A 9,994-nucleotide genomic window follows, 5' to 3' on the forward strand; every position below is an offset into this window, starting at 1 on the left:
TATGGCCTGGGGGACGCAGAGTATAGAGATATCTGATGAGTAAACAGTAAGCAACATTCTGTCCTGTGTAGTAATATATTTTCACTGTAGAAGTATAGGGTCTTAGCACAGTAGAAGTATAGTATATTTTTACAGTAGAAGTACAGTATAGTATCTGTTTACAGTAGAAGTACAGTATAGTATCTGTTTACAGTAGAAGTACAGTATAGTATATTTTTTACAGTAGAAGTACAGTATAGTATATGTTTACAGTAGAAGTACAGTATAGTATCTGTTTACAGTAGAAGTACAGTATAGTATCTGTTTACAGTAGAAGTACAGTATAGTATATTTTTACAGTAGAAGTACAGTATAGTATCTGTTTACAGTAGAAGTACAGTATATTATATGTTTACAGTAGAAGTACAGTATAGTATCTGTTTACAGTAGAAGTACAGTATATTATATTAACTTACCTGAAATAGTCACTGCAGTCACACAGGAGGGCCTTGTAGGCATTAAACTCAGTGCTGTTGACTTTAATAACCACATCACAGAGCCTTCCCTCCAGACGCAGCTCATTAAGGATTGTACAGGACATTGTTTCCTTTTCCATGTGGGGATTTTAAATTGTATCTACAGAATATATTCAAGCTTACAGACAAGTAGCCGGAAACAACAAGTGAGATATTCACTTGTCTTCTGAGATCTGAGATCTTCGGAGAGAATTGTTGAATATATACTGTCACAAATGTTCTAGAATGTTCTATTATGACATCATACTGTGACACACAAATGTTCTAGAATGTGCTATTATGACATCATACTGTGACATCACAAATGTTCTAGAATGTCTATTATGACACAAATGTTCTAGAATGTTTGATTATGACATCATACTGTGACATCACAAATGTTCTAGAATGTTTGATTATGATGACATCATACTGTGACATCCAGTGATGGGCGGCGTTACTAACGGCGTTAGTTTTTTCAGTAACAAGTAATCTAACGGATTACTCTTCCAATCTTAATAACAATGTTACCGTTACTGCCAAAAAATGCGACGCGTTACTATGATTGAAGCTGTTTTTTTCCTCAGACAGATCTCTGCACCGAGAAGCAATACTTTTTTCCCTTGGTTAGTGGGCAGTGCGCGGTTGGTTGAGGTTGAGTAAAATGTCATGGTAAGCCAATCAGAGGTAGAGGTGGGCGGGTGTTCGAAAGAATCCAGAGTCTGACACACAGCGACAACACAAGCGACTCAGTCAACGACAGACAGTCCATGAGCGTTTTTTGTTCACTCTTGTGTTAGTTGTGTTGCAGCGCAGGGCACTACAGTAGTGCAGTGGTTCCCGAAGTCGGGGTCGCGACCCAAAGGAGGGTCGCGAGCCGCCGCGGGTGGGTCGCCAGATGATTTCCAAAAAAATTCAAAAATAAATAAATTTGTCAGGCCACTGAACTTAGAAGCAGGCCAGGACAGTGTTTCTAGTTGCAGCAGCGCAATAGTTAGATAACCTAGGTGGGGAACAACCAGGAGATCACTGCAACTCACACAAGTTGGAGAACTATCTCTCTCTCTCCTCTCTCTCTCTCTCTCTCTCTCTCTCTCTCTCTCTCTCTCTCTCTCTCTCTCTCTCTCTCTCTCTCTCTCTCTCTCTCTCTCTCTCTCTCTTGCTCTTGCTCTCACACACACACACACACACACAAAAGGAGCCGCATGTGATTGGTGGAGGCGGGACCCTTACAAAAGACTGTGTTGCTAATCATTGACACATGCTAGCCTGTAATAATCCCCCCCAGAAAATCTACTTTGCATTTGATATATTGCAATATATGCCATCACACACACTGGCATTTAAAGGGTTAGAATTATAAAAATTAATATGTGGTGTTATGATCAGGGCTGAAGTTGAATAAAAGATTGTATTATTTCAATCTGACATTACAAAAAAACTGAAAATCCATCAAAATCAGTGTTGTTGCTAATCATACACATGCTAGCCTGTTTTTAACAATAATTTGTGGTGCAATCACAAACACTGGCATTTAAAGGGTACAAATAAAAAAAATCCTGCAGCCAGAATGCAGGAAATGAAGTCTTTGTAACAAGAAATGTCCTGGTGGGGGACCCCCAGACCCCCTGCTTAAAAAGTGGCCTGACTGGGGCTATATTTTGCACTATATTTCCTGGCCTGAATGATTTCCCCAGTCCGGCCCTGGTTAAAAGCCTCCAATGCTTATTAGTGTGTGTGCGTTTGAACGTGTGCATGCTTCAACCATACATTTCCATTTATTAAAAAAAAAATATATATATATATATTTTTTTTACCTCCTATAATAGTGGGGTCGCGGCTCTCTGACCCCGTTATTTTTGGGTCGCGGCCTGAAAAGTTTGGGAACCCCTGCAGTAGTGGAGGCTACAGCCTTATCAACAATTCAGGTGCTCAGATATATATATATATATATATATATATATATATATATATATATATATATATATATATATATATATATATATATATATATATATATATATATATATATATATATATATATTATATATATATATATATGTCATGCATGTCTTAAATGTCATGATTAGATTAGTTTAGATGATTGGATTAGATTCTTATATCTGTATGTTGTGTATCATAAATGTCATGAATTTGTCATACGATTTGTGTCAAAATAAAGTATTCAATTCAATTCAATGAATTGAAAATGCAGGACCCTGATGTAAACAAGACGAAAGTCTTTCTCTGGTCTCCATCCCCCTAACAATTGTGTGTATTGAGCTGTACTGTACTGTACCCATTCTGCAATCTGTTAATTAAAATGTTCAATCAATCAGTATATATTTGTTATTTATTTTTGGTATACTGCTTAACAAGCATAATTTAATGTTGCCCAGTTGTGGCCTGTTGAGGGGCAATACATATCAAAAGTTCCAAAACATCTATTGTGTTTGTATTTGTATGATCCACATAAACATAGTAATTATAATATCTACATACATGGCATTTGATTGGAGGCTAGTCTCACTTTGTCCCACAGCAACATTAAAATAGTTTAGATTTGTGTATGTTGTTTATGTAAAAAATGTACTTGAAAGTAACGCAATAGTTACTTTCTGAAGTAACTAGTTACTTTTATAATTTGTAACTGAGTAAGTAATTTAGTAACTTTTTGGAAGAAGTAACTAGTAACTGTAACTAGTTACTTTTTAAAAGTAACTTGCCCAACACTGCTGAAGAGAGAGACTAATATTCAAATCAAATCAAATCAAATGTATTTGTAAAGCCCGAAATCACAAGGTAATGCCCCCATGGGCTGTACAAGTCTTCTTTAAAGTAAAAAAGAAACATCATAAAAAATCAAGAACAAAAACCACCATAAAATCCAAACATGGGACATTCCAGACATTCCCCAATGAAGATGAGGAACGACTCACTAAAAACCTAGCAATAGGAAAAAAGCACCACAGGCGACATGGGGGAGAGAAACCTCTGATGGGCCGTTCAAAGGGGGGATCCCCCAACATGGATGCAAAGGGGGGATCCCCCAACATGGATGTCGGTGATAATATAGTGTTGCTATGGATGATAGATGGGTGGAGAATAAAACAGGCGAATAGTTGGTATGTATATAAAAAAAATGTATCCACTTCTTCTCCTCCTATTTTCTTGTATTTTCCTCCCATCCCAATTTAGTCATTATGCCAATTCCCCCCTCCCCTTCCTGGTCGTTGCACGCATTTGCCCCCTACTTGCCGGTCTAGGGAGCCCTGAAGTCTTCCTCCGATACATAGGAGACAGCCAGCAGCCTCTTTTCACCTGGCAGCGAGGACTCTCATTGGGTGAGTGTAACGCGTGGGAGGATCACACTACCTCACCCAGATCCCTTCCTCGCTGTGCAGGCGCCCTGACCGACCTGTAGGAGTCGCTGTTTACAACGACCAGAATACCACCCACCGGCTTCCCTCCCGCTGACACTGCCAATTGTGTCAGTATGACCGGAGGCACCGCTGACAGCTGGATTCGAGTATGTAATAAAACACATATATGTACATGCAATAGCAACTAAGGTACATAAGCTCACATACATACCAGGGCATACAGTGAAATGCGGTTGGCCATGCCCGCTACGATTGTGCAATAAAACAATAGTAATAGTAGTAATAAAAATAAGACATGATAATAGACATGTTAACAAATCACTTAAATCCATTCACTATTCTGTCAGCACCAGTGGTGCAGTGGTGGTAGGACGGGGTAAGACGGCGTCCTAGTAGTTCGCTGAGCAGATGTGCACGCGCGCGCACACAAAAATGCGTTCGCAATTGTCACTGGACTCGTCGCGCCGTGCGCCAAGTACCCGGCCGGCACTTATCACCTAGACTTTGCATAATAATAGGATACCGATAGCATAACAACGAGAAGAGCCAAACCAAAATACAAGCCCTGTACCAATTGGTGGGGGTTTGCTTGATCTGTGGTCCCGACTAGAAGGATGAGACATTAAGTTGTGCTTCAGAAGGAAACTGTCCTTCTGTAAACTAAGTTACATTGTTAATTTAGTTTGTATTTACTTTTCTAGTTTAAGTTAATTCAATTAAAGAAATTGTAACTACAATTACATTTAAAACATTGTTATGCATAATAATCATCTGTTCTGTGCGCAAGCGAGGGAACATGTATGCGTGTTAGCGCGCGTGCACGTGGCGTCTGGGCAGTTCCCATATTACGACTGCACCACTGGTCAGCGCTCGACCGGGTCGGGGGCCAGGAATAGGCGTTCTTCTTCTGTCTGCATCGCGGCGTTTGAGGGCCGCTGGCATGGAGCACGTCATAGATATATATAAACACTAGATGGCGCAAGGCGGAGTCTCCCGCGTAGTTCACCGGCGGCCATCTTGCTTCAGTGGACTACCGCTTTAAGGTGAGTGATCTGCACAAACAAAAATACTCTTAACTCGCTGAAATCTTGACGGATTTACAAACGGTTGGGTTTATTACAAACATTATTAACGTGGCTATGATTCTTGCTTGGAAGAATAAAAAAGATATATATAATTTTCATATGAAAGTCCATTATGAGTATGCAGTATGATACCCAGTGGTGCAGTGCTGGTCAACCGCGGTAAAACAGCGTTTTACCTCGGTCACTGAGGCTGAAGTACGCGCAATCGCGCACGGATATGTTCCCGCGTGTACGCGCAGTCACGCACACAAAAACGTTACACGCTACTTTCGGGAGAAAGAGTTTAGAAGATCTGCGAGGAGAAAAAAAAACTCCCCGTAAAAAAACCACTATGATTGGTTGGTTTGTTTAGATATGAGTGACGACTCACGATTGGGTATGGTAGGCCAAAACTTTACGGGTAGGCCAATCAGAGGCAGGATAGGGCGGGACTCCAGGCCGCAAACCAGGAAGTGAAAATCGAAACGCAGACCACTGAATGAGAATGAATGAATCATGCAATTTACAATAACAGAACCAGTCAGTGCGAAATAATGGCAGAGGGATTTGATGTTTCCACTGATGGCATTGATGAAGATGATGTCAACAACAATAACAACACTGCATCTCCATGGCCCTACCTGGACACATTTATGAGTTTGACTGAAAAAACGCCTAAAACATATGTGTTTAGGTGTTTATTGTGTCAACCAAAAACGAAGCTGCTCTCGACGTCCCACACGTCCAATACTAACTTGAGAACACATATTCAGGTGAGCTGATGAAAACCCTTACTGTCTTTACATAAACATTGTCAACTGTTCCCAAACAGCACACAAGTCAGTGCACTTTTTATCAACAGCTTTAACTAACAGTCTGAGATAGGCTAGCTGCTATGAACAATATTATTGATTGATTAATTGAAAAGTGTATTAACAGATTGCAGAATGGGTACAGTACAGTACAGCTCAATACATACAATTGTTAAGGGGATGCAGACCAGAGAAAGACTTTCGTCTTGTTTACATCAGGGTCCCCCATTTTCAATTCATCATAACATATGACATACATGACATACAGATAGACAGTACTGCTACATCTATACATTTATGACATATCAGATTTGCAAATACAGTACTGTTTGTGATACAAAAAGTGTCCAGAAAAGAGTGTATATACATTTGACGTAGAAACTGTACATTGGAGGAGGTTGGGTGGGTGGGGGACTGTACATTGGGGGGGGGGGCACACTGTACATTGGAATACTGACAAAGCCATACTTGGTCATTTATTGTACAACTGGGTTTTGAGTGTTTTTGAATAGTGATTCACATTCCTTTACAGCTTTGGGTAGGGCGTTTCACATTGAATCCCTGCCCTCATCAGGTTTGGTGTGAACGATGGGCTGTGTCTGTCATTGCCATGGAATGTTAACTTGCATTGATGGATTCAGGGACTTTATTGAGAGCAATGGAGAAATGATACCCGATGAGCTTAGGCCTTTATTGAATTGCACAAAAGTAATTCCATGTAGCACTGCAGAATGTGAAAGGGGATTCAGTGCCATGAATCAAATTATCACCCCAACACGCACAAGGTTAATGATTTCACGGGTAGCATCTTTGATGTTCATTAAGATCAACGGGCCACCTCCAGAGTTCTGGGATTCAACAACATATGTTGCAACTTGGCTGAGAGGCCATCGCTCAGCTGAGGACAAGAGAACGAGGATAGCAAAACCAAATCATAGGCCCAGGACCACTTGGTGGGGGCTTGCTTGACTGATTGTATGGTAACTCAGTTACTTCTAGTCTGCATCGAACATTGTACATATGTCTATACTGAACACTGGGACCTCTATTTTTACTTCTTTTTACATGCTACTTTATTTTATTTCATACTTATCTTGTCTAGCACAGTCTCTGGAGCGTAACAGTAAGAAGCATTTTGTATAAAAGTATTCTGTACTTCTGTATGACAACTATTAAAGAAACTTGAAACTGTTTTGAAACCACTGTTGTGAAACAAATTACATTGAACAAATTTAAGTGATGTGTACTTTTTCCCATTCTCAAAATAAAGAACCAAGTAAACACAAGTTGTCTGATTATTTTAAGTTTGCTTTTGTGTTTGTGTGTAAAACAATTTCTTTAATTGAATTAACTTAAACTAAAAGTAAATACAAACTAAATTAACAATGTAACTTACATTGTTAATTTAGTTTGTATTTACTTTTCTAGTTTAAGTTGATTCAATTAAAGAAATTGTATCAATACATTTAAAACATTGTTTGTTTTTCAACCATATCTGTTGACAATATAGGCAACATCCTGCTACCTTTTTCAGCTTCTCTATTTCAAGGCAAAAAAAAAAAAAAAAATCTGTGCCAAAAAAAACTGTGCATGCGCGCGCACACGCGCGTGCACATGCGCGCGCACGCGCATGGAGCGTTTGACCTACTGTCAATTTGCCACTGCACCACTGATGATACCACTACATCTCTGACGTTTTTAACAAACAAAACAGTTGAAAATTGAGCAAGCTATGGTTATTTCAATAGTACATGGCTGCACTATATACATTCATGTTATGAGTGTGAATGAATGAATGAAAACTTTATTTAACAGATTGCAGAATGGGTACAATACAGTACGGCTCAATACATACAATTGTTAAGGGGATGCAGACCTGAGAAAGACGTTTGTCTTGTTTCCATCAGGGTCCCCATTTTCAATTCATATAGACATATATGACATACATGACATACAGATAGTCAGTACTGCTACATCTATACATTTATGACATACCAGATTTGCAAATACAGTACTGTTTGTGATACAGAAGGAGTCAAGAAAAGGGAGTATATACATTTGACGTAGAAACTGTACATTGGAGGAGGTTGGGTGGGGGGGTTGGGTACATTGGGATATTGACAACCATACTGGGTAATTTACATTGGAGGTGGTTGGGGGGGGGGGGGGGCGGGGGGCACACTGTATAAACAAGTAACACTGTACATTGAGGGGGGGGGGGGGGAGGAGACACTGTACAAACAAACACAATTGTACATTGAACTATTGACAAAACCATACTAGGTAAATGACTGTACATTGGAGGGGGTTGGGTTAGGATATTTACAGGGGCCAGTGTTGAATTGCAGTCTCCCGTAGGTGTCCCTTGAGAGAGGTTTTGAAAGTGGGTAGTGATCCACATTCCTTTACAGCTTTGGGTAGGGCGTTCCACATTGATGTGGCATAATTGCGAAACGTGTTTAGTCCCTTATTTGAGCCGAATCTGGGTTTAACCTGATTTGTGGAGCTCCCTCTGGTGTTGTGATCGTGGTATTCACTGACCTTTGGAAGTATTTTGACATGTACATGGGTACCTTGGTCGTGTAGTGTATCTTGTAGACCAGGCCATTGCAAGTTGTTGTACTCTGTCGTCTACTCTAAGCCATCCTAGGTTGTCAAAGTGGGCAGGGGTGAGGTGGGTTCTAGGAGTAAGGTCAAGCAGTAGTCTGACCAGTTTGTTTTGAGATGTTTGTAATTTTGTTTTTAGCGCCTTTGAGGTGCTTTGGTACCATGAGGTGCAAGCATAGTCGTAGTACCCTGAATGAGTGCTCCTGCCAGAGTCTTCAGGGTGTTCTTGTTTACCAGAGAGGAGATCCGGTACAAGAATCGAGTTTGTTGGTTGACTTTTTTTATTACATTGGATGCCATTTTGTCACAGGAGAGATTAGCCTCTAGGATGGAACCCAGGTAGGTAATTTCATCTTTCCTTGTGACAATATTGTCACCCACTGTAACTGAGAAGCCGTCGGTCTTGCTGAGTTTGTTATTTGAACCGAAGAGAATGGACTCTGTTTTGCCATGTGTAATGATAGTTTGTTATCAGCGAGCCATATGCAGATTCTGCCTAGTTCCGAGCTGAGGGTTTTTCAACCTGTAACTTGTTCTTGTCAGAGACCAGCAGGGCTGAGTCGTCCGCAAACAGGAACAAGTTGCAGTCACAAGCTGACGACATGTCATTTGCATAAATTAGGAACAGTAGCGGTCCTAGTATGCTTCCTTGTGGAACACCACAGCTCACTGGGAGGGGGGGATAGGGTACCGTTTACCTCCACCATCTGTTCCCTCCCCTCAAGGTAGGATTGCATCCAGCTCACTGATAGACTATCAAAACCAATTGCTTTTAGCTTGTCAATCAGAATGGAGTGATACCCTGTGGGCGTGCTACCTGTAGCAAGATGGCCGCCATGTGGCAACATCGGTCTCTGTTGGGCCAGCGGCGCGGGTGAGTCATCCTAGTCATCTATCTTTATCTTCATCTTCCTTTATCATCTATCCCAGTCTTTATGTAATATCTATGGAGCACCTAGTCATCCCAGTAAAGGATTGTTTCCTCCTGTGATGGTATGACTGGGTTACAAGACGGAGCTGTGAAGGTAGTCACACACCTAGACCTCTCGTTTGCATCACAGCCATCACACGCTGTGAATTATAATGACTATGATTATCATGTCCATTATCATGCCATTTGGAATGGCCTTGATGGAGCAATAAAAACAGTTTAAATGCAGATATAAACAGGAATTCTTGGACAAGTTAGACAAGTTAGAGGAGCTTGAAAATAACATGAAGTAGTATTTTTGTAATTATTAATCTTTTGCTGTAGTGGGTATATAATTTTTTTGATATTGATAGATAATTTATTACATATTAATATGATATTGTAAGGAAGTGGGCAAAGCTTTGCTTCTTTCTGTCCCTTCTCGAACAAGACCATTTGTCTTGAGCTATGTTGATTATCGCTTCCATGTCTAGGAAGATATATTTTATTTGTATTTTATTTTATTTAGTTTTTTTTAAATTTAGTTTTAGTTATTTTTTGTTATTACAAATTTGTGTGTTTTTATGGTTGAAAATGTTCGAGATAAATAAAGATAAAATCAAATCAAATCAAATCCTTTATAACGTGCTTCTGATGTTTCACACACAGCAGCCCCTGTGTGTAAGAAGATAAAAAAGGTCCCGGTAGACTTTCCTTGTGATCT

The sequence above is a fragment of the Notolepis coatsorum genome, assembly GCF_963971535.1.
Source record: "Notolepis coatsorum genome assembly, chromosome: 9".
Classification (NCBI taxonomy): Eukaryota; Metazoa; Chordata; class Actinopteri; order Aulopiformes; family Paralepididae; genus Notolepis; species Notolepis coatsorum.